The sequence below is a fragment of the Trachypithecus francoisi genome, unplaced genomic scaffold, assembly GCF_009764315.1.
Source record: "Trachypithecus francoisi isolate TF-2019V2 unplaced genomic scaffold, Tfra_2.0 Lachesis_group19, whole genome shotgun sequence".
In the NCBI taxonomy this organism is placed as follows: Eukaryota; Metazoa; Chordata; class Mammalia; order Primates; family Cercopithecidae; genus Trachypithecus; species Trachypithecus francoisi.
This window is the reverse complement of record NW_022681464.1, coordinates 26,655,253-26,681,114: the sequence shown is the minus strand read 5'-3', so window position 1 is coordinate 26,681,114 and position 25,862 is coordinate 26,655,253.

Sequence of the window (25,862 nt, the reverse complement as noted above, 5' to 3'; positions counted from 1 at the left end):
AACTTACCCTCCAGGGAAGGCATTCATCTATGCATGAGAGGACTGCCCCATGACCTCCCAATGGGCCCTAACTCCAAAATTAGGGATCAAATTTTAACATGAGATTTGGAGTGGACAAATATTCAAGACAATTTTGCATGAAAATTTTTTTTGCATTAAATGTAACAGAGGTCAAATATGGAAAGTCAGTCAAGGATTCTGGACCTATTTGCTGATTCTCTGTAACTTGTCCATTTTCAGAGGACTCTGCAGCAGCTTTGGGAGTCCCTAATGCTGTGTGGAATGCAGTTTGAAAACCACTGAATTACTGTATAAAAATGATGTCATTGTAGGAAAAGTTTAGAAGTAGCTACAGCCCCTACTTAGGAAAAAAAAAATCTCTGAGAAGACCATTAGAGGGAAATAGAGAAGACACATATATGGTTGTGTATGAATGTGAAAAAGTGGAAATAGCATAGTCTCTTTAGAATACTGTTGCATTATTCTGAACAATTATGTTAAGTTCTCTGAATCCAAGTTTTCAACACATACAATTAAGAATATGATATCTACTTCAAATAGGTGTTATAAGGGGAATTGAGTTAATGTAGGTTAAAAATGCTTTGTTTTTAAGAAAACATACTTAACAAATGTAAGGCAATAGTATCCTATTACAAACACATACTTACAAATGTCAGGCAATAGTATCCTAAGTACTGGGGAAACTATTTGCTGAATATGCTGTTATTGTTCCTATGGCTTCTAATATCATCTACTAGAGCAGGAATTAGCAAACTTTTTCTATGAAGAACAATATAGTAAATATTTTCAGGTTTGAGAGTCATATCATATTTGTTAGTCACAGCTACTCTACTCATGTTAGATCATAAAAACCATCATAGATGATATGTAAAAAAGTGAATGTGGCTATTTTCCAATAAAATGTTATTTATGAAAACAGACAACTGGCAGAATTTGCCCAGTGAACCACAATTTGCAAACCTCTGTACTAGATCCTTTCAAACTCAAAGTATAGTCCATAGACCACCTGAGAGCAGGAAAAGCTACATAAATTGTGTGACCTAATACAAAATGAAAATGCAGAGCCCCTTGTTTAAAAATTACTAAGAATATTAAAATGCTGACAGCAGAGCATTCTTTCAAATGTGGGTTTCTTTTGCAGACTTACAAGTCACACATCTATGATCCAGCCCTGCCTGGGAGCTTGTTAAAAATGCAGGCCTTGTCTCTGACCTACTGAATCATAATCTGCATATCAGTAAGATCCCTGGATGGTTCATATGTACATATGTTTCGAAAAGTACTGATAGACTAAAATAATTTTAAAACTGTATTTCTGGCTAGGAGTTCTCTAACAACGGCCAAGTAATTACTTCTATGAGAAATGTACTTTAAAATTCTTACAAACTGTTTATAAAATAATTGAAAAAATAGCATAGTCAACAAACATAATATTCTCCTGTATTCCCCAACTGATCTCCAAGTCAAATTATTTGCGACGTGTTCTCAGTTTCTTCTTCCATTCTCATTGCATCTAATTAGTTACTGGTGCTGATCACTCCCTCCCAGAGCATTTTCTCAGTCTGGCAGCACCTCTCAGGAGAGTGTGCTAGTTAAGAACATTGATTCTAAAGCTGGACTGCTTGACTTTGTATGCTGCCTCCACCTCTTACCAGCTGTTTGGTGTTGGGCAAGCTACTTAATCAATGTCTCAGTTCCTTCTTCTCTTAGAAGGGATAATAAGTCATAGCATTATTGTGAGGATTAAATGAGTTTTTATATGTAAACACTTAATTAGTGTCTGACACATGGTAAACACTTATGAGTATTAGATGATATTATTATCTATCAATTCCCATCACCTTTATAATGCTTCTGGCTCTCGTAATCAGCTGTCTGAGCTCGTGCAACATTAACTGTTGTCAATAACACATGGAAATAAGGATTAGCTGCACAGTTTAGCGAGCAAAGTTAGCCATCCTGCTGAGTACAGGAATAGCAAGAAGACATTTTTTTGTGAGCACAATATAATGGAATCCAGAAAATAGTCTCAAGAATGAAATCAGCACGTAGGAATTAAGCCAAAGAGATTAAGTATAATAAATCATTTGAGTCCAAGGAACCTATAAAACCTAAAATATTTAGGTTGTGGCCCCGTATAGAAAAAAAAAAAAGAAATTTACTACCTCTCCAGTATGACAGAATGCAGGGCAGAATTGGTGGGATTTTCAGGAAGAACATGGTCATTGAAAGAATATTCCAAAATAAGAGGGAGAAGAGTAAAGCTGGAAAGAATCCCAAGTCATCTGCCCCTGGAGTGTGAGTAGGCGCTAGGCCAGAAAGGCCAGAATTTTCAGGAAATTTGTATTTATCTTCATTGCTGAATCATCTGGGGACTCAATTCTCATAAAGAAGGAGAAAAAAACTGCTTCTAAAATACGCTTTTAGTGAGCTCAATATTATCATCAGTCTGAGTAAACTTTGTTGATTCCAGGGAGGCATAGGGAATGTGGCAGAAAGCTTTGTAATTATTCCAATGGTTAGGGTACCACAATTATCATTCTAAAAAAACCCAGTTGTGTAACCTTGTTTTGACATCGTCGTGTCATAAGATCAAACTCTTTGACATGACATATAATTTTTTACTTAGGAAGTCATATATTGGCTGGACGCGGTGGCTCACGCCTGTAATCCCAGCACTTTGGGAGGCCGAAGCGGGAAGATCACCTGAGGTCGGGAGCTCGAGAACAGCCTGACCAACATGGAGAAACCCCATCTCTACTAAAAATACAAAATCAGCTGGGCATGGTGGCTAATCCTAGCTACTCGGGAGACTGAGGCAGGAGAATTGCGGAAAGAACCTGGGAGGTGGAGGTTGCGGTGAGTCACAATCCCACTATTGCACTCCAGCCTGGCAACAAAAGTGAAACTCTGTTTCCAAAAAAAAAAAAAAGTCATATAAACTCAGCATTCAAGAGACAGCATTACATATTTGGTTTTGGATATGAAAATGTCTAGTTTTGAATTCAACTTTTGCTGTTTTTTTATAGCCTGAAAATTCTTCCCTTGCTCTTCACCATATAGCAGGCTACAATTCATCCTACAAAAATCAGTTCAAATACCATCTATTTTGGAAATTCTTTCAAGAGTCTCGCAGGCATAATGAGTTATTCCTTTCACTGAAGGAGAGATGATCATGTTATAGCCCAGGGAGTTAGTGGACACATGAAGCAGAAATCCAACATAGCCACAGAACAGTGTCTGGGAATGGCTGTCTCCTCCAAAGTAACAGAGACTCCTCCAAGAGTTGGTAGGAATACAAAACAGATACCCACCACTCCTGGGCCTCATCCCAAGAGTAAAACCACTTAGGATAATCTTGTATAATAGCTGTTCTTTCTTGAGTGGAAATGTACAACAAGCAGCTACTTTCTAAAATACGTTAACAGATAACACCATCTGTCACCCTTTGTGGTGAGACTGCACGTTATTAGATAGTGCCCTCTCAGAATACTATGGTGCAATGCCACTCTATGAAATAGACATTTTGCAAGAAAAAGGAGAGGCAAAGAATTAAACTCGGGGAGCTGTTCCTATCACAGAAAAGCATATAGAAGTTCAAAGCTTTCTATTTTCCATGATCTCTGTTGCTATGATTTGAATGTGCCCCCTGTAAAAATTCAGCTGTTGCCAATATGACAATATTGAGAGGTGAGGCCTTGAAGAAGGCCGCATGATCTCCTTCTTCATGAATGACATTAGAGTTATGAAAGAGACTCCATGCAGTGTTTGGTAGCCTACATTTCTGCCTTCAGCCATGTGAGGATGAGCAAAAAGGTCCTCATTCAATGCTGGCACCTTGATCTTGAACTTCCAACCTTCCGAAATGTCAAAAATAAATTTCTGTTGTTTTAATTAATTACCCAGTCTGTGGTATGTTATAGCAGCATAAACAAAGACAACCATTAAGGTTGCCACTACACTCTTGTGAATGGGGATTTCTGATTCAGATCAAGGACAAACTACTTAGTAATGGCCCTGGGTGATAAAACCTTCACTGGAAAAAGCAAAACGGTGACATTTTCCACATGGAAAACCCTTAGGTCACAATTTCTTGCCTTCTTTTCTCTTTCATCTTATTCAATGCATAGTAAAGCAAAGACAATTCTATTTATTGGGAACAACTGCTTCCCATTTCTCCTGCTTCTTTCTGCATATATTAAGGCCAGGATGCATCCAAGATGAAGAACTAAGAAATAATGAGTATGAGAGAGAGAAATTAAGGGTTTTTTTGGTAATAATTGTAATAAGACTTTTCATAAATAACATGAATACAAAGAATATTTACCAACTGGGAGATAAGATGTGAGTTCAAAGTAAGTGGGTGTCATTTGCCCAAAGTGTTCTTCATAGCCATTAAGTTATGGGGTAGAAGTAGCAGTTAATATTTGATTGAGAATTAGGGTTTGTATATGTTTATCACTAGACTTAGATCACTATGGGTAACAGAGTGTTTGGATAATTTAGTATTAAATAGATAAGATTGACACAGAAAATATACCTATGAAACTGCGTAAGCCTCATCTCTGATTTTACAGTAAAACCACTAGGTTATAAGAAAATTATAAAACAACATTACTATTTGGAAATGTTAAAACATTATTCTAAATGAATGAATCAATGAGGAAATCAAAAACAAGTATATATAATTTGGAAAGAAGAGAAAACCTGAAGATTATGTGTGAACCTGTTTTAAATGTATTTGAAATTGTAATATTTGCAAAACCACAGTTTAGTGATATACATGTGTGTTTGCACATCCATATTAATATGCATACAAATGAGAATGAATGAATAATAAATAAAAAATACAACTTAAAAAGTTAGAAAAATAACTTCAAGATAAATTTGGAAAAGTAGTTTGCAGGACATATATAAAATAATGATGATAGCTAATATATTTAGAAGATTTAGTGAGAACAAAGGTGGAGGGAAGCTCTCCAAGCCTAATCAAGTCAAGGAAAGGGTAGGAAATTTACAAACAACAAATGAAATATAACCACAAATGTCAATGCCAATAATACACTAGATTAAAACAGGTTTCTAATTTATAGTTTTAAAATGTTAAATATCTCAATTAAATGGAAAAATTTATGAGTTAATATCTAATTAAATTGGTCAAGAAAAAGAAAGTATATCCAAACAAGTAAATAAAGAACAAAAAGTAAATGTTACCGAAGAAATACTGCCACAAAAGCAACTATGTGCTAATGGTAAAGTGATCTGCTAAAAATTTCCTAATGACAGATAATTCCTCTCCTAGGGAGATGTTCTGTAGAGAGAAGTCATATTTTAAAAATATAGATAATTATTCACAAGACAGTCATGGAGGTGTTATTATTCCAGATACATTGAAAACTTTATTGTATATTACAAATCAAAGACAACCAAAGGCTAGAGGGTGCCTTAATTATTTCTCTTATGCCTGATATGTAATTTGGGACTCATACTGACCCTGCCTTCAAAATATATCCCAAACAATCAGACCATGTATATTTTGCCACTTAAACCACTACCACTCTGCTCCTAGCCATCATCTTCTCCTTCCAGAACCTTGAAACTCTCCAGCTCAGGGATCCCCAACCCCCAGGCCACAGACCAGTACCCCCAGTTCCCCAAGCCCCAGGCCATGTACTGGTACTGGTCCGTGGCCTATTAGGAACTGGGCTGCACAGCAGGAGGTGAGCAGCGGGTAAGCAAGTGAAGCTTCCTCTGTATTTACAACCATGTCCCATCACTCGCATTACCACCTGAGCTCTGTCCCTTGTCAGATCAGCAGCAGTGTTAGATTCTCCAAGGAGCAGGAACCCTATTGTGAACTGCACATACGAGAGATTTAGACTGTGTGCTCCTTATGAGAATCTAATGCTGGATGATCTGCCACTGTCTCCCATCACCCCAAGGTGGGACCATCTAGTTGCAGGAAAACAAGCTCAGGGCTCCCACTGATTCTACATTATAGAATTCTACATTATAGAGTTGTATAATTATTGCATTATATATTACAGAGTAATAATAATAGCAATAAAGTGCACAATCAATGTAATGCACTTGAATCATCCTGAAACCATTCCCCACTGCCCTGTCCTTGGAAAAATTGTCTTCTGCGAAACCAGTCCCTGCCTCTAAAAAGGTCAGGGACCAATGCTCTAGCTGGTAATCCTGCTTAAACTATTGATTCCCCTTCCCCCCATATATTCTCCATAGAGCACCAGATAATTCTTTTAAAAACACATATTTCATCATATCATTTTCATGCTCAAAACACTCAGATCACTTCCTTACAAATTCAAAGTAAAATTCAAATGCTATTACAACCAATAAGATATGGGTCCTTGCTCCTTTTTTTTATCTGATCCCTAATAATCTCCTCCTTATTCACTGGGTTCCTGAGTCCCTGGTGCTGCTGGAGCCTGCTAAGCCCTGGCTTCAGGTCTTTACTTGCTGTTCCATCTGTCTGTAATGCTCTTTCTTCAAATAGCTAGATGGCTTAACCCTTCACCTCATTCAACCCTCCCCTCAAACATCATCTCATTAAAAAAGCATCTCTGCCCTTTCAAAAACATAGATTAATTCATCATTTCCATATTTTTATTTCACTTTATTTTTCTTCATAGAATTTATATTAGGTTATATATTGATTATATATTGATTATCTGTCTCCTCTCACTAGAAAACAAATTTCATTACAGTGACACTTTCTTTTTCCCTTGTGTATCCAGTATGTACAAGAGTGCCTGGCACTCCTTGTAAAAAGAGCTCAATATTTTTGGATTAAAGAATAAATAAAATCAATGACATCAATCATGGGAAATGTAAAATAACTTACTTTACCTATGTACTTGAATTAATGTCATTAAAATATATGTTAAGAGCATAAAGAGGCACTTACTATATTAATTAAAATATAAGACTTAGTTATTCATTTGCATAAAAAATATTGAGCCAGCAATCTCCAAATTATGTGCACAGAAAAATTACCAGCCTGGGCAACATAGTGAAAACCTGTTTCTACAAAAATAAATTTAAGTTTTAGCCAGGCATTGTGGTGTGCATGTGTAGTCCCAGCTATTTGGAAGGCTGAGGTGGGAGGATCACTTGAGCCAAGGAGTTTGAGGTTACAGTGAGTTATGATTGCACCAGTGCACTCCAGCCTATGCAACAAAGCAAGATCCTGTCTCTTTAAAAAAAAAAAATAGAAGAAGAAAACTCAAAACTCTCTATTAAGAGTTTATTTGTATGGTAAGCATAACAACAGCTGTTGTTTTATTTGTATTTTCTTTTATTTTTAAATTATCCTTGGATTTTTTAATAATTATTGAAAATATTTTAAATATTGAGTACCTACCATTGGCAGTCCACTGCTAGCCTGGGGTCAGTGGATATGGAGTTAATAAATGTCCTAATTTTAGTCAGAATAACACACACACACACACACACACACGCATATATATACACCAATAATTATAATCTCAGTCATATAGGGTGAAGGTCACATGACCAATATGGTTGCTCCTTAATTTTTTAAGCCTATTTTCCTCAGATATGACAAAGAGATAATATCAATCATCATCGTAATTCTATGCTAATGTTACATTAGTTAATGTAAGTAAAAAGCATAACACAATAACTAACTGGTAGTAAACTCAGTCATTTTTATTGTTATGCTTATTATACAGTAGAGAGGATAGAGTGGTTATTTTATCAGCAATGTTAAGGAAGACATCATGAAGTAGTGGGTACTAGACTGAGCTTAAAAACTAATTGTATTTGACAGTATAGCCAGTAGTACATCCAGGCTCGGTTACGCTATGATAACAAACAACTAAGCCAAATCTCAGTGACTCAAGGAAACTTTTTTTTACCATCTGCCCTTCCAATGCAGATCAACAATCAGGTGGGTGGGGTTGGTTGCCTCTGGTCAATCCCTCTGGGATGCAAACCAACAAAGGCTTTATCTTGACCTGTGTGGGACCTGTGCAACATTAGGAGTGGTATGCATTGAATTACTCATTGTCTCTTAATTTCTCTGGACAGAACTGCCACATTTCACCTTTACTCACATTTCAACAGCCAAATAAAGCTACATGGCTAACTGTAACTTCAAGTTGATGGAAAGCAATTCTACCCTGGACAAACCAAAAAAAAAATTCTAAGCCCCCTCGCTCACCCGCCTCTACTCTTGGGCAAGTTCATTACTAAATTAACCTGAAAGACTAGTTCAGGCCATGATGGAAAGTTGGGGTTGGAGAAATCTCATTATACCCTCCTCCTTTTGAAATTCAGGCTAGGCTGACCAGTATTTAACATTAAAATAGAGACCTTAAGACTGACAAGGCAGACTCTTTGTAGAAATGAGATAAATGACAGATGACAGGCCCTAAAATCAAGTGTTTTACCCCAAAATATATTTATTTTAAATACTTTGAAATGGCCCTGAAAATCCCTGCAAATTCTGTAGATTTTCCCTACCCTTTCCGGGTCTTTGTCCTTATCCAGGAGAGAACTAAGAGTGTGGCACCTTTTTAAGTCTGAGAAGAAACATTTACAATCTATTTTCTCTGAAGCCTGCTACGTGGAGGTTTCAACTTCATAATAAAAACTTTGAACTCCACAATGCTTTATCCTAACTCAGACACTTCCTCTGCTGATCTCAAGTCTTTAGATAAACTCTTTCAACCAATTGCCAATCGGAAAATTTTTGAATCCACCTATGACCTGACAGCTTCCCTGTGTGACCACTCCCCTTTGAGTTGTCTCATCTTCCAAACCATTTTATATATTACATTTATTGACTGATGTCTTATGACCACTTTGCCCACATGTTCTCAGGACCTTCTGAGGCTGTGTTATGGACATGGCCTTAACCTTGACAAAATAAACTTCTAAACTGATTGGGACCTATCTCAGATACGTTTCGGTTTCCATTCAGGTGTAAAATTAAAGAGCTGGAAATATTTCTTGAAATCGCTAATAATCACCACATATAGATTGACAAGGAGAGTTGGTGGATTTGTTTCATCATCAGCTAATTTGGACAATGAAAACTGTTAGTTCTTGAGTTTTTTCTCTATCTCTGGACAAAAACAATATAAGAGTATATGATCTCTAGCACTCAGCAAAATGGATATCCTAAATCTTCCTATTGCTAAAATGCCAAAAAAGTTGTATACAATTTTTAAAAGAAGATTTTAAAATTCATATCTGAGCTAGCAATAAAGTAAAAGTGATCTTTAGAGGCAGAAAGTAAATTGAAAGCATAAATCTACAGTAACAAGTGAAATAAAGTCCCTCACTTCCCTGGGAAAACTTGTAAAGCCCTTAATATAGAGCTTTGATTTTAATAACATATGTGTGCCTAGGGCCCACACAAAGTGAAAGATCAGATCAGGGACCACAAATAAAGCTGAGATATGAGGGTAACAATCTCAGGGAAAGAGTGGACCTGGAAATATAAATAAAACAGAAAGGTAATCATCTGCAAAGACAGATTGTTTGAAAGCTTATCTGTTGTAGCTTTGGATTTCAGAATTCATAACCATGAGCTGTGCTCACATGGTTTTGTGGCCAATTTCATGTTATCTGTGTGGTCTGAAAACCCCAAGAGGAAGAGTATGGCTTAAAATCATCCCATGAAGTTAACATGCATTACACATGTTCTAGGTACCAAAGAGAAACATATGCAAATACTCTCTGAAGGAACAAACTTTCAGTACTGGTCACATAGATTTCCCAGAAATGCAGGGTTTTTTCTGCAAACATGAATTCACAATAAAAACAATCACAAAGCAAATGAAGAAGCAAGGCATTATAAATAATAGTTGATGTAATACACTGCCAAATCAAATTTAAAAGATTTTAGGTATAGGAATTATCTGTAAAATTTTTTAAAATGTGTGTTTAATATTGTGAAAAAGAAAGTAAGGAATCCAAAATATGCAAAGTAAAAAGACTACATAAAATTGATTATTCACAGTTGAAAAATGTTCAAATATAAATTTTAGAAATTAAAAGTAATTTAAAAATTTAGAATTTAAAGCTCTAGTGGTATTTCTAATTATGGTAAGATACATACAACATAAAGTTTACTATTTCAACTATTTTAATGTATACAATTCAGTGACAGCAAGTACATTTACAAGGTTGTTCCAGATATCTCTTTCATCATCACAGAAAGAAACTCTGTACCAGTGAAGCAGAAAATATTTCCTTCTCCTCCATTTTCTTTTAAGAATTTGAGAAGAATTGGTGTTATCCTTTAAATATTTAGTAGAATTCAATAGTGAAGTTTTCTGGTCCTGGATTTTTCTTTGTTGGAAGGCGTTTGATTACTGATTCAGTGTCTTTACTTGCTACAGTTCTATTTAGATTTTTAAACATTTCTTCTTGAGTTATCTATGTGAATTTGTGTGTTTCTAAAGCTTTGTGTATTTCACCCAGGTTAACCAATTTGTTAGAATAAAATTGTTCATAGTATTCTCTTACAATTTATTTCATTTTATAGGGTTTATTGTATTGTTCCGCTTTTATTTTATTTTTTGCTTGAGACAGAGTCTCACTCTGTCACCCAGGCTGGAGGGCAGTGACATGATCTTGGCTCACTGCAACCTCTGCCACCTGGTTTAGGTAATTCTCCTTCCTCAGCCTCCCAAGTAGCTGGGACTACAGGTGCGTGCCACCACGCCCAGCTATTTTTTTTTTTTTATCTTTAGTAGTGACAGGGTTTCACCATGTTGGCCAGGCTGGTCTCGAGCTACTGGCCTCCAGTTATCCTCCCATCTTGGTCTCCCAAAGTACTGAAATTACAGGCGTGAGACATAGCACCCGGCCTGTTCCACTTTTATTTCTGATTAAGTAGTTTTATTTTTTTTTCTTTTACTTAGTCAATGGATAAAGACTTGTCAATTTTAATAACAGTTTCAAAGAACCAACTTTGTTTTTATTTATTTTCTCTATTGTTTTTCTGTTTTCTAGTTAATTTACTTCTTACCAATCTTTATTATTTCTTTCCTTCTACCAGCTTTACATTTAGTTTGCATTTCTTTTTAGTGTCTTTTAAGTTATTTTCTAGTTTCTCCTGTGATTTATATTTGAAAAGTTTTTTTTAAATTTTCATGTATTTGTGAATTTCCTAATTTTCCTTCTGTTACTGATTTCTAGTTTCATTTCATTGCAATTGGAGAAGATAATTTACATTATTTTAGTCTTCTTAACTTTACTGAGGCTTATTTTGTGGCTTAACATGTGGTCACTTCTAAAACATATTCCACATGTGCTTGAAAAAAATATGTATTATCCTATTGTTAAATAAAATGTTTTGCATATGTCTGTTAGGTCCAATTAATCTATAGTATTGTTCAAGTCATCGATTTTCTTATTGATCATATGTCCTGTTCTCCTACCTATTATTATAAGTGGAGAATTGAAGTCTCATACTATTACTGTGTTGCTGTCCATTTCTGTTTTCAATTCTGTCAATGTTTGCTTCATATATTTGGGAGCTCTAATGTTAGGTGCATATACATTTATAATTGTTATACCTTTCTAGTGAATTGACCCCTTTATTATTGTATAATGTCCTTCATTGTCTCTTGTAATGGTTTTTACTTAAAGATTATTTTGTCTGATATTCTTATGACCACTTCATCTCTTTCATATGAACTATTTTATGGAATATTATATGGAATATTTATATGGAATATTTTTCCATTTATTAACTTTCAACTTATTTGTGTCTTTGAGTATAGTGTTAGTCTCTTTTAGCTGACATAGAGCTAAATTATAGTTCTTAAAAAATCCATTCTGCTAATATCTGCTTTAAGTCAAAACTGTCACAAAGGACAAATGATATTATATAACAATAAAAGAGTCAGTTCATCAGGAAGATAAAACAATTATAGTAACCCATCCCTTAATGACAATAATATATTCTGAGAAATGCATCACTGGGCAATTTTGTCATTGTACAAATATCACAGAGTACAGTTCCATAAACTTAGATGACATAGACTGCTATACAACTAGGCTATGTGGTATATGGCGTATTGCTCTGAGGCTACAAATATATACTATGTGCTACTGTGCTGAATACTGTAGGTAATTATAACACAATGGTAAGTATTTGTGTACCTGAACACAGAAAATATATGGCAAAAAATATAGTATTACAATCTTATGGGGCCACCATTGTATATGCAGTCCATTGTTCACCAAAACATCATTAGGTGGTTCATCATTGCATAAATATGTATGTGCCTAACATTAGAGCTCCCAAATATGTGAAGCAAACATTGACAGAATTAAAGGGAGAAATAGACATAAAACGAGAGTGGGAGACTTTAATTTTCCACTTTCAACAGTGGATTGAACAAATGAACATATGATCAATAAAGAAACAGAGGACTTGAAAAACACTTTAGACCCATTAGACATAACAGACATATACAGAACAGTATACCCAACACTGAAAAATATCCACTCTTCTCAAGTGCACATGGAACATTTTCCAGGATAAATCATATGTTAGGCCACAAAAGAGGTTTTACTAAGTTAAAAAAGTTTAAAGTCATGCAAGGTATACTTTGCTATAGAATAAGAATGAAACTAGAAATCAATAATGGAAGGAAAATTGAGCGATCCACAAACATGAGAAAATTAAGCAACATTCTCTTAAATGACTAATGAATCAAAGAAGAAATTATAAGGAAAATTACAAAAATTAAAATGCAAAATCGCAAAACTCATTGGTTACAGTGAAAGTGCTAAGAGGGACATTTATAGCTATAAACACTTACACGTAAAAAAAACCTGAAACCAACAACCTAGTTATAAACCTCAAGAAGCTAATAAAAGAAAGAAAATCTAAACCCAAAGCTTGCAGTAGAAAAAACATAAATACTAGATAAAATAGAAATAAAATAGAGAACAGAAAAATAATAGAAAACATAAACAAAACTATAATTTTTTAAAAACCAACAAAATTGACAAATTTTTGGCTAGACTAAGAGAAAAAAAGCAGATTCAAATAACTCACACTGGAAATAAAAATAGTACATTTCAAATGATGCCACAGAAATGTAAATGATTGTAAGATTATTATAAACTATATACCAACAAATTGGATAAATTAGAAGGTATGGATGAATTTCTAGAAACACACAACTTTCCAAGACTGAATGAAGAAAGTAGAAAAAATGGACCTGTAACTAGTAAGGAGATAGAATTATAATCAAAATCTTCCCAAAAGAGAGAAACACAAGATCATATGGCTGCATTATAGAATTCGACAAAACATTTTTAAAAAAATTAACACTAATCTTTCTCAAACTCTTGTAAAAATTAAAAAGGAGAAAACACTTTCCAATTTATTCTATGAGGTTAGTATCACTCTGATACCAAGCCAGGAAAAGATATTACACCAAAAGAAAACTACAAACCAATATCCTTGATTAATATTGATGTAAAAATCCTCAACAATATACAGTCAAACCGAATTCAACACAACATTAAAAGGATTATATGCCATGACGAAGTCAAATTTATCCCTGGAAGGCAAGGATAGTAAAACATACAAAATCAATAAATGTAATAGGTCATGTTAACAATGAAAAACAAAAACCATATGATCATCTCAATTGATGAGAAAATCTTTTTTAAAATTGCATACCTTTTCATGATCAAAGCACTCCATCAATGAGGAATAGAAAGCAACAACATCAACTTAATGAAGGTCATACATGAAAAGCTCACTGCTAACTTCATACTCAATGGAGAAAGTCTGAAAGTTTTTCCTCCTAGTTAGGGAACAGGAGAAGAATATCCTCTCTCACCACTTTTCCTCAACATAACGCTGAAAGTCCTAGCTAGAGGAATCAGACAAGAAAAATGAGTGAAAAGCATGCAAGTTTAAAACGAAGAAATAAAATTACATCCGTTCACAGGGGGCATGATCTTATATGTAGAAATACTTAAAGATTCGAAAAAACAGCTTAGAACTAATAAACAAATTCAGCAAAGTGGCAGCACACAAAATCAACCCACAAAAAAAAAAAAAAGTTGCATTTCTGTAAACTAACAGTGAACAACCTGAAAAAGAAATTAACAAAATGATCCCACTTACATTAACATCAAAAGGAATAAAATATTTGGGAAAAAACACTTAACAAAAAAGGCGTAAGACTTATATACTGAGAACGATAAAACTTTGCAGAAAGAAGTTAAAGAAAACACAGCAAATGAAAGGATAGCCCATGTTTAGGGAGATTGAAGATATAATATTGTTAAAATATCAATACTTCCCAAAGTGATCTACAGATTAAATGTCTTCCTTATCAAAATTTTAATGGAATTATTTTTACAGAAATACAAAAATCCATGCTAAGCGTAATACAGAATCTCAAGGTTACCCAAATAGCCAAAGTAATTTTGGAAAAGAATAGCCAGAGGACTCACAGTTTCTGATATCAAATTTATATTACAAAGCTGCAGTAAACAAAATAGTGCAGTCCTGTCATAAAGACAGACATATGAGCCAATGGAGTGGAATATAGACTTCAGAAATAAATTATCACCTATATAGTCAAATGATTTTTTATAAGGGTCCCAAGACCAATCAATGAAGGAAAGGACAGTCTCTGCAGCAAGTCCTGTTGAGAAAACTGGGTATCTATATGCAAAAGAATGAAGTTGGATCCTTATCTTATGCCATATACAAAAATTAAATCAAAGTGGATTTAAAACCTAAATGTAAATCCAAAGCTATAAAATATAAAAACTCCTATGAGAAAACAAAGGGGAAATCTTTCAAGGCATTGAATTTGGCAAAGATTCCTTGGATATGATACCAAAAACATAAGCAATGAAAAGAATAGTGAACAAGGGATTTTATCGAAATAAAACTGTTTTGCACAATGAGGACACTACCAACAAAGTGAGAAGGCAACCTATGGAAAGGGAGAAAATATTCGCAAACCATTATCTGATAAAGGATTAATATCCAGAGTATATAAATAACTTGTACAAAACAACAATAGCAGAAGAAACAAAACAATTAAAGCATGGAAAAGGGACATGAATAAACATTTCTCCAAAAATGATATACAAATGACCAACAAGCATCTGAAAAGATGTTCAGCAATACTAATCATTAGAGAAATACAAATCAAAACTACAATGAGACATTATCTCCCTCTTATTAGAAAGGCTGCTATCAAGAAAAGAAAGAAAAAAGAGAGAAAAGCAGATGTTTCTAAGGATGTGGAAAAATTGCAACCCTGTTAGAAAGAAAAATCACACAACTGCTGTGGAAATGGTATGAGGGTTCCTCAAAAACTTAAAAATGGAATTACTATATGATCCAGCAATCCCACCTCTGATTGTATATCTAAAAGAATTGAAAGCAGCATCTCAAAGAGATATGTACACACTCATGTTCATAACAGTATTAGTCTCAATAACAAAGAGATGGGAGCAAACAAATGTCCATCAGTGGATGAACAGATAAACAATGTGTGGTATATACATGTAATGAAATATGACTCAGTATTAGAAGAAAAATCTGACATATGTTAAAACATGAATGGATCTTGAGGACATTATGCAAAATGAAAGCAGCCAGTCTAAAATAGCAAACACTGTATGATTCCACTTTTATGAAGTACTAAAGCAGTCGAAACCACAGAAACAGAAAGTAAAATGGTTGTTGCCAGGAGCTGCAAAGAAGGGAGAAATGGTAAGTGGTTCAATGGGGATATAGTTTCAGTTTTGCACCAAAAAGAGTATGGAGATTGGTTACACAATGAGAATGTATAGTTGCCCCTTGATATCTTGTTCCAGGAACCCCAGGAGACATCAAAATTCATGGATACTTGTCCCTGATGTAAAATGGGGTAGGATTTCCATATAACTGGCACACACACACACACACACACACACACACACACCCTTCTATACTTTAAATCATCTCTTGATTACTTATAATGCTGAATACAATGTAATGTTATGTAAACAGTCATTATATTATTTCATTTGTATTTTTTATTGTTGTATTGATTTTTTGGAGATGTTTCTCAGGCTGGTCTCGGACTTCTGGGTTCAAGTGAATCCTCATGCCTCAGCCTTCTGAGTAGTGGATTGCTATTTTTGTCTTTTTTCTCTAATATTTTCAATCTGTGTTTGATTAAATCTGTGGATGTGCAACATGTGGATACAGAGGGCCCACTGTACTTAATACAACTAATCTATACATTTAAAATTAGTGAAAATTATCTAAAAAAAGAAGAAAAAACACAGAAATAAATGATTTCTCAAGGCTTTTCTGAGCATGTTTGCACCCAGGGCGTGCATGCAGCCTGTATTCCCCGGTATACACAGGAGATTTTCAGAGCCTGAACTCCCCAAAATCTTACTATCCCCAGCTTTCAGCATATGTGCTGTTTGACTCACCTGCTGTCTTCTACCCCGGGTTGTTAATGGCTTGTACATTTGCTGTTCAGTGATATCTAGGAAGGTTCTCACAATTGCTGATTGTCCACCATGAAAGAATTTCCAGTTATGCAAAATAAAGGCAAGTTTTTTTGTGTTAGTCCTTCAGGAAGCCCCAGAATAATCGAAGATGACAACCATAATTCTTTAAAAACAAAGTCTGCTGGGCTCCCTTTGCAATCAGGGACCCACAGAAGGAACATGACTGTGTTCTTCAAAACCACCAATGAAACTGAAGGAGGTAATGAGAAAGGGGGAGGTTAAAATGCCACAGAACTCTCTCCTACCATGTTTCATTACCTCTTCCTTAAAGAGTTCACTTAATTGTTCTCAACCTTTGAGTCGTGGTAAGTTTTGGCCAGTTTGACATTGTTCCTGTGGTGGATGGCCTTTTGCAGTTCCCTACTCTGTCATTTCCCAGTAATCTATGAGTATTTTTAAAAGAGTTTCGGAAATAGCTGAAGAAACAAGACAAAACAAAAAAACAGTGGAGTGGAAAGCATATATGAAGAAATTACTGTACAGGGAAGAAAGAGATAGAAAATATAAGGGAAACGTGAAAGTCATGAGGGACAAAATGAGAACGTCTATCACATATGCAAGGTGAGTTCCAGAAATAAAGAAGTTATAATGATAGAGGCAGGCAAAAGCCACATGCCTAGGCAGATAGGGAAGGGTTCCTGGAGAGCCTCTCACCCACCCTAATCATTTGGCACAGAGGGCTTGCCTAAGCATGCCCACAGTGAACAATTCTGTGCCTTAACACATGCACAGTAAGGGAAATAAATTCATGTGGAGTGGCTCAGACTAAGGGCCCACATGCACCCTGGGGGAACCAGGTGTGGCCACCAGGAATGTGTGTCTTTTGCTGGGGAGGAGCCTGGCTCTTCAACTCCTGTGTGGAAGTCCTGGTACTTCAATGGTGAGGTGGTAACCTGGATGCAGGACCTCTCTCTTTGCTGAGAGCTTTCCTTTCACTTAGTAAATTCTGTCCTCCTCGCCCTTCAGTGTGTCTGTGTGCCTAATTTTCCCTGGTTGTGAGATAGGAACTCAGATTTAGCTGAGTTAAGGAGCAAAAAGCCCTGCATCAATAGGTGAGGGCAGTATTTATAGATGCAGTAAATGACATTTTCCCTAGGATTTATGAGGGATGTAAAGCTTCATAGAGAGTTCAATAATTTAAAAAATCACACCTGGAAAATGTAGGGAACTCATAAACATAAAAACAATTTGAAAATATTTTTAAGTTATTATTATTTAGATTCCAGAACTTTAAGTATGTATATGTGTGTATATATATGTATTAAGATCCTACACCTTTCTACCATTTTGATAATTTTCTCTCTTTCATTTTTTAGATCTCTTCTTAATTTATTTCCCTGTTTTATTTTCTCATAGCTATTCTGCATTTCTGTTATGATGCTTTTTGTCATATATAATCTTCTTTGTGCACCTCACAATTAAGTCTTTTTTATGAAATAATTTTTGTTATTTCTTTTCCAATTTATTTTCTGCCTTTCTGTTCCACAACTTACTTTTATTTGGTAATCTTTTCTCTGAGATTTTGCATTTCTTTTTCATGGTGATTGCATTAGTCCTTTATTCCAACAAGAATACAATATAACAAACCATTTCAAAACTTAGTGCTTTAAAACACATCCCTGGGGCCGGGCGCGGTGGCTCAAGCCTGTAATCCCAGCACTTTGGGAGGCCGAGACGGGCGGATCACGAGGTCAGGAGATCGAGACCATCCTGGCGAACAAGGTGAAACCCCGTCTGTACTAAAAAAATACAAAAAAACTAGCCGGGCGAGGTGGCGGGCGCCTGTAGTCCCAGCTACTCGGGAGGCTGAGGCAGGAGAATGGCGTGAACCCGGGAGGCGGAGCTTGCAGTGAGCCGAGATCCGGCCACTGCACTCCAGCCTGGGCGACAGAGCGAGACTCCGCCTCAAAAAAAAATAAAAATAAAAATAAAAAATAAAAAATAAAACACATCCCTGGGTCAGCAACTTAGTTTTGTTACGTGGGCCAGGTTGAAGTAATCTGACCTGGGTTTGCTCTTGTGTCTTGGTGGAGCTGGCAGGCAGACCGGAGGTTAGCAATTCTATTATGGATCATCGAAAATGTCTTATATTTGCCCAGGTGATCTCTCTTTCTTCTACAGTATCACAAGCTTGTTCTCCTAGCAGAAGCAAGAGGGTGATACAGCAATTAGAAATGTATGCAAGACTTTTTATCAAACCTTTGCTAATATATTTTAAACATCTGATTGGTTAAAGAACATCACACAGCTAAGCTCAGAGCCAGAATGGGAGGTGACCACAAAGGTAGAAATCAAAGGTCATGGAAAGAGACAGGTCATTCTTAGTGACATTAATGCAATAAATATGTCATACTGCATGGTCATGCTTTGTTGAGTTTTTTCTGCTTGAAGGTAAGTTTTTTTCTGGAGTTGTTTTATCCACCAAATATTTAATGCCTCCATTATTCATTGTTAAGTTTTAAGTCTTTTCTTATATTATTTTGCTAAAAAGTTTTGTCTTGTTGATATTTGATATCCTGGATTTTGCTGAACTCACTTATCATGAGGGTTCGATGGGGGTGGGTGGTTGAGTAGATATTTTAGTTTCCTCATGATTTCTACTGCTGATACCAAAAAAAGCAGTTTTTAGGATATCAACCTTTAATATGTGGAATATAGAGAGTGGTTTCAGTTTTCTTGACCAAATTTTAATAAAATAACTTTGAAAAGTATTTTGTGGTTGTCTTCTTTCATGTAATGTTTCTGTAAAGGAATACTTGAGGCTTTATAAAGAAAAGAGGTTCATTTGTCCTACAGTTCCTCAGGCTGTACAAGAAGCATTGGTGGCTTGGGAGGCCGAGGGGGGCAGATCACCAGGTCAGGAGATCAAGACCATCCTGGCTAACATGGTGAAACCCAGTCTCTACTAAAAATATAAAAAATCAGCCGGGCATGGTGGTGTGTGCCTGTAATCCCAGCTACTCATGAGACTGAGGCAAGAGAATCACTTGAACCCAGGAGGCAGAGGTTGCAGTGAGCCGAGATAGTGCCACTGCCCTCCGGCCTAGGTGACAGAGCGAGACTGTGAGTCAAAGAAAGAAACATGGTGGCAACATCTACTTCTGATGAGGGCCTCAGGAAGCTTCCATTTGAGACAGAACATGAAGGGGATCACGTGGTGAGAGAGGAAACAAGACAGTGAGTGGAGGGAGGTGCTGGGTTCTTTTTAACAACCAGATCTTATGGAAAGTAACAGAGTGAGAACAAACACATGATCACCATTTATGAAGGATCTCTCCCCATTAGACCCCACTTCTAACACTGGGGATCGAATTTCAGCATGAGGTTTGGAGGCTCAGATATCCAAATTAAAGCAGTAGTGTGGAGTGAATGTACAGATATATATACTTATGGCACTGTAATTGTATTCCTATGCATATAGCCCATAGAAATGCATCCTTTTTTGCAGAGATACATGCTCAAAAATGTCCGTAACATTAATGTTTACAATAAAAAAGAAATGAAGACAGCCCCAATGTTTACCATAATATTATGAATAAAAAATTATGAGATATTCTTTCTATGAAGCACTATTCTAGCAATGAATGAAACACAATGGAAAGTAACAACATGAACAAATCTTACACGTACAATCTTGAACAAAAGAACTGAGGCACAGTTGAATAAATCATGTATAATTTCATCTAGATACAATTCAAAAACAGCAATATTAAGCTATATTTTTTAGGTATGCTTAGTTTAAAAAGCAGACGATGAATGGTGTTAAAGACTGTTGGTTACCCCTGGGGAGGGAGGGTATAGTGATGTGTAGGGCATATTTGTGGTGCTTATTACGTTTATGTCATTGTCCATGCTTAGGATTACATGAGAGTTCATTTTACAAGACTGTTTGCTTGTTTGAATTTCAGTTATACACCAAAGTAGAAATATTGAAGATATGTTTGGATATATCATATGATTTGGATGTTTTTCTCCTCCAAATCTCTTGATGAAATGCAATCCTCAGTGTTGGAAGTGGAGACTGGAGGGAGGTGTTTATGTCATGGCTTGGTACCCTCCCTGCAGGAGTCATGGCTATTTTTTAATATTTATTTATTTATTTATTTATTTATTTGAGATGGAGTCTCGCTTTGCTGCCCAGGCTGAAGTGCAATGGCATCATCTCAGCTCATTGCAACCTCCGCCTCCCAGTTTCAAGTGATTCTCCTGCCTCAGCCTCCAGAGTAGCCTGGGTTACAGGCATGCACCACTACAGCCAGCTAATTTTTGTATTTTTAGTAGTGATGGGGTTTCATCATGTTGTCTAGGGTGGTGTTGAACTCCTGACCCCCAACCTTGGCCTCCCAAAGTGCCGGGGTTATAGGCGTAAGCCACCATACCCAGCCTCTGGTTGTTTTAAAGAGCCTGGCATTTCCTCCCTCACTCTCTTGCTCCCTCTCTCACCATGTGACATACTGGCTCCCCTTCCCTCCTTCCCTTCCACCATGATTATAGGCTTCCTCAGGCCCTCACCAGACACACATATGGGCATTGTGCTTCATGTACAGCTTGCAAAATTGTGAGCCAAATAAACTTATTTTATATATCAATTACCCAGTCTCAGCTACTCCTTTATAGCAACACAAATGGACTAAGAAAATATTCAAATCTGGAATTCAGGGAAGAAGTCTAGTCCAGAGCATAAATTTGGGCACCTTCAGTGTATAGACATAATATAAAACTATAAATCCAGATGAGATACACAACGGCATGTGTTAGAGAAGGGAAGAGATACGGTTTGTTATGTGTTGAATTATGTTCCCCCCAATACATGTTAAACTATTAACCCCTAGTATTTCAGACTGTGACTTTAATTAGAAATGGATTCAGTGTAGATATAATTAATCAAGGTGAAGTCATACTGGGATAGGGTGGATCATAGTCCAGTATGATTGGTATAATTATAAAAAGTGGACAGCTGGACACAGACATGATACAGGGAGAATGCTGTGTGAACAGGAAGGTAGAGATTAGGAACAGCAGAGATTGCCAGCAAACCAATTTTTCTTCACAGTTTCTAGAAGGAACAAACCCAGTCAATACCTTGATCTTGAGGTTCTAGCATCTTGAACTGTGAGATACTAAATTTCTGTTGTTTTAGTAACCTAGCTTGTGGTACTTTGTTAGAACATTAGAACAGCTCTAGAAAACTAATACAGGGTCTAAGACTAAGGTTTAATATTAAGAAGTCAGCAAAATAAGAATGAAACTACAAGAAAAAAAAAAAAGGTGAATATGGTAGGAAGAAACCTGGTGGAAGAAGAGGACCTAGAAGCCAAGTAATGGGTTGTAGAATGAAGGACTGGCCAAGCTATCTAAATTGATGAGAACTGAGAATTAATCCTTGGACTTAACAAAGTAAAGACATTGATGATGTGGCAAAATGCCTTTTGATGGAGTGGTTGAAGGTGAACATTCATGGAAAAAGTTTTATTTATGTATGTATGTATGTATTTATTTTGAGACAGAGTCTTGCAGGAGTGCAGTGGTACAGTCATGGCTCACTGAAACCTCTGCCTCCTGGGTTCAAGTAATCCTTCCATCTCGGCCTCCCAAGTAGCTGGGACTGCGGGTGTTTGCCACCATTCCACTCCTGACTAATATTTGTTGTTGTTGAGATGGGGTTTTGTCATGTTGCCCAAACCAGTCTCAAACTCGTGGGCCCAAGTGATCCTCCTGCTTCAGCCTCCCAAAGTGCTCGGTTTACAGGCGTGAGCCACTGCACCTATACTGGAAGCACAGAATGAGAAGAGGGAACTTGAAGATAGCTGGCATTATCAATCTCATTAAGAGTTTACTGAGGATTAAAGAAATGGTGTGGCTAACTTTAGATGGAATTGGAATTGGAAGTGTTTTATAACCATGGAAGAAAAAAAGCATGTTTGCATACTGATATGAGTGATCCAATAAGGAAAGATAAATTAACTTTTATAGAATTAAAAGTAAAATTACTGGATTCCAGTCACTGAGGTCAAACGATATCATTTTAGTACAGAGATTAGGGGGGCCTCCCATAGAAGTACAGATGTGGTGAGAGCCAGTGGGAATTCTCAGATTCTATTTTTACTCTTTTGGTTTTTCTTTTTTAAATTTTCTTTTTACTATTTATTCTCTTAACTGACTTTTCTTAACTTTTAAAGCACTGACTTGAAGCTCCTTTTTTTGTCGTTTGTTTTCAATAAATGTTTACTGAACACCTACCTGCAGAGAGAGCAGACGCTGTGAGCTAAATGCTGGAGTGGCCACAGTGAGAAAGGGTTCACGCCTCCAGGAGCTTCCAGTTCAGTGGTTGGGGGTGGAGGGACAAGAAGGGCAATACTTGCACCAACAGTGTTAAAGTTGCAACTGCAGATAGTGTGAAAAACAGGTAGATAAGAATCGAGGCTATTACAGCAGACTCATTTTTATTATTTTAAAGGTAAATAGAATCTAAGCTTTCAAGCATAAAGGAGATGGTGGCAAAATTTCAAGAGAGGAGAAAGTGTAGAAAGCCAATGAAGAGGATACGTAGATTAGAGAAATGTAATAGGAAAGTTCAGCAACATCCAGGACCCATTTGAGATGAGTGGTCATGAATGTAATGTGAGTACATTTAGTAAAATTAGTTTTCTCTCCAGTCATATTTGGCTGGTCCATTTGGCCAGGCTTTGTGAGAGTCAGGTGGAGAAAATATGAGACCAGAGGAACCATCATTGACATCTCGTAATGGTTGTGCTGGATTGTTAACCGGTGCGAAACAAATACAGAATACATTGTCAATACAAATACCTCTTATTTGCCAACAGTGGAACTAGTAGAATTTCTTTAATCAGACTCTTCTCTGAAAGACTGCTAAACAAGTTTTCCTCATTTTTCTTTTAATTATGGCAGATTTGTACTAATCACTAGAAAATAAGACATATCTGTTTTATCATTATTTAATCATTATTAAATGATTAAAATCTTAGAAAGGTATTATAAATCAACACTATAGTAGTAACAAAGATGGTAAGTAACAATTGAGCCACAAATTACTGTTAACAATGTTAGCATATACTCTTTCACTTATTTCTATCTACCCCTCTCTGAGGTATTTTACTTTTATTTCACTTATAAGAAAACTGAGTTTCAGAAAGATTGTTGTGAATGATTTGTGACAATTATTGTATATCACTTAATTGGTGCCTGACCATTATGGTTTTAAAGTGTTTACAGCAGTTGCTCAAAAACAGTTTGTTTCTTATTTGCCTACCTGGCTTAATAGCATTTTATTTAATATCAGAATAAATGTGGAGTTAGCAAAAACAAAAATGTGACTATATGGTACACTTGTTCTGTGTTTTTATTGAATGAGAATAGTAAATTATAATTATTAAATATTAGGTCAGAAGTAAGTATCACAATTTGTAGGCTAAAATTCACCTATTTCCTTCTTGGTTAAGATTAATTTGTGTTTCCTTTTTACTTCCATATTACTACATTATGTGAGTAAGAATTTAGTTGGGAATCTAAATATCTTGGTAGATAAACTTTAATACAGGAAAATAGATTCTTGTAAAACCACTGGAAAGGCTGGGTGAGTAAAGGTCAGAGGGAACCACCACTGGTTTTAGGGATTGAGAAAGTACAGACTGTCTATGAGCTCAGCTCTCTGCTGAACTGAACAAGATGATACGAAGAAAATACCCAAGGTGCCTCTGAAAGTTGCTCTATTGTCTGACTACACATACATCAGCCACTATTGGAAGAGAAAAAAATTACTTCTGTTTTCTTCCTATGTAATTTCATACAAATGCCTATTATTATCAAAATCTAAACTGAAATTTTGATGACAAGGATCTAAAAATTGTAGTGTTTAGTATTTCTAATGTGTGCTATACAAGGAGAGTTTTTAATGATAGGGATAGTGTTAAATATCCACAAACCATATATGATTCAGTTCTCATCCTTGGATTCCTGACATTTAAGAAATATTTTTTTATACCTAAACTCTTATAATAATGATAAAAGCAATAGTAGGTAGTGCTATGCTATGGTCTGAATGTTTGGGTCCCCCCAAAATTCCTATATTGAAATTTAATCCCCAAGGTATTTAAAGGTGGGCAATTGGTAGTTACAAAGTTTATGCTATCTTATAATAAAAGCCCAAGCCAACTAAGACTCCATCTAACATAATGTTAGATTTGTTGTCGTTTTTGGGGGGGGTCTAACAGTCTTATACAACAGCAGATATGTACACCCCTAAAAAGAAGAGATATAGACTCTCATCAAACTCTATAACCATCTCTGTGCAATATTTATTATTACACTTCCAGTTCATTAAGCAGCTACCTTTACATCCTGAAACTTAAAGAAAAAGTGAGAACTCTAAGTAAAAATGTATTACACAATGCCTCCTATAAAATAATGTGGGAAGAAGAGAAGAATATAATATTAGTTAATATGTACAAATAGCATAGCAAGTCAAGAGTTTGTTCGTTAAAGTGAAAATAGTTGTTTGTGGAAGAGAGGATGGCTTTTCTTCAAACAAATGGTGATTGAATATTGGATCTGGATTGATGATAAACACTTTGAGCCTCATTGCATCTTCTGTTTGACAAGTTTCAATTGGTTGAGCATCTTTTGCTGAAGTCTCTACTGTCTGCAGAATATTTACATACTCTGATCATCACTCAAATTCTATGGTTATGGGCTTTGTAGTAAATAGTTAGAAGTAGCATGAATGCTCAAATGTGAAATGTGTTGGCTCCAGAATTCCAGGACGCTCAACAAGAGTTGATATGGTTTGGCTCTGTGTCCCCACCCAAATCTCATGTGGAATTGTAATCCCCTCATGTGGAGGGAGGGGCCTGGTGGGAGGTGATTTGATCATGTGAGTGAAATTCCCCTGGGCTTTGTCTAAACCAAGAACTTAAATAAGTGCAGAGCAAGCAAAAAGTATTAACTGAAGGTTAAAAAGGTTCTATAGTGTTAGAACAGAACATGATTCGTGTGATAGTGAGTGAGTTCTCACAAGACCTGGTGGTTTAAAAGTGTGTGGCACTTCCCCCTTCAGTCTGTCTCTCCTAACACCATGTGAAGAAGGTCCTTGCTTGCCCTTCAGCTTCTGATTGTAAGTTTCTTGAGGTCTCCCGATCATGCTTCCTGTTAAACCTGAAGAACTGTGAGTCAGTTAAACCTCTTTTCTTCATAAATTACCCAGTCTCAGAGAGTTGTTTATAGCAGGGTGAAAACAGACTAGTACAAGAGTCTTGTCTCTC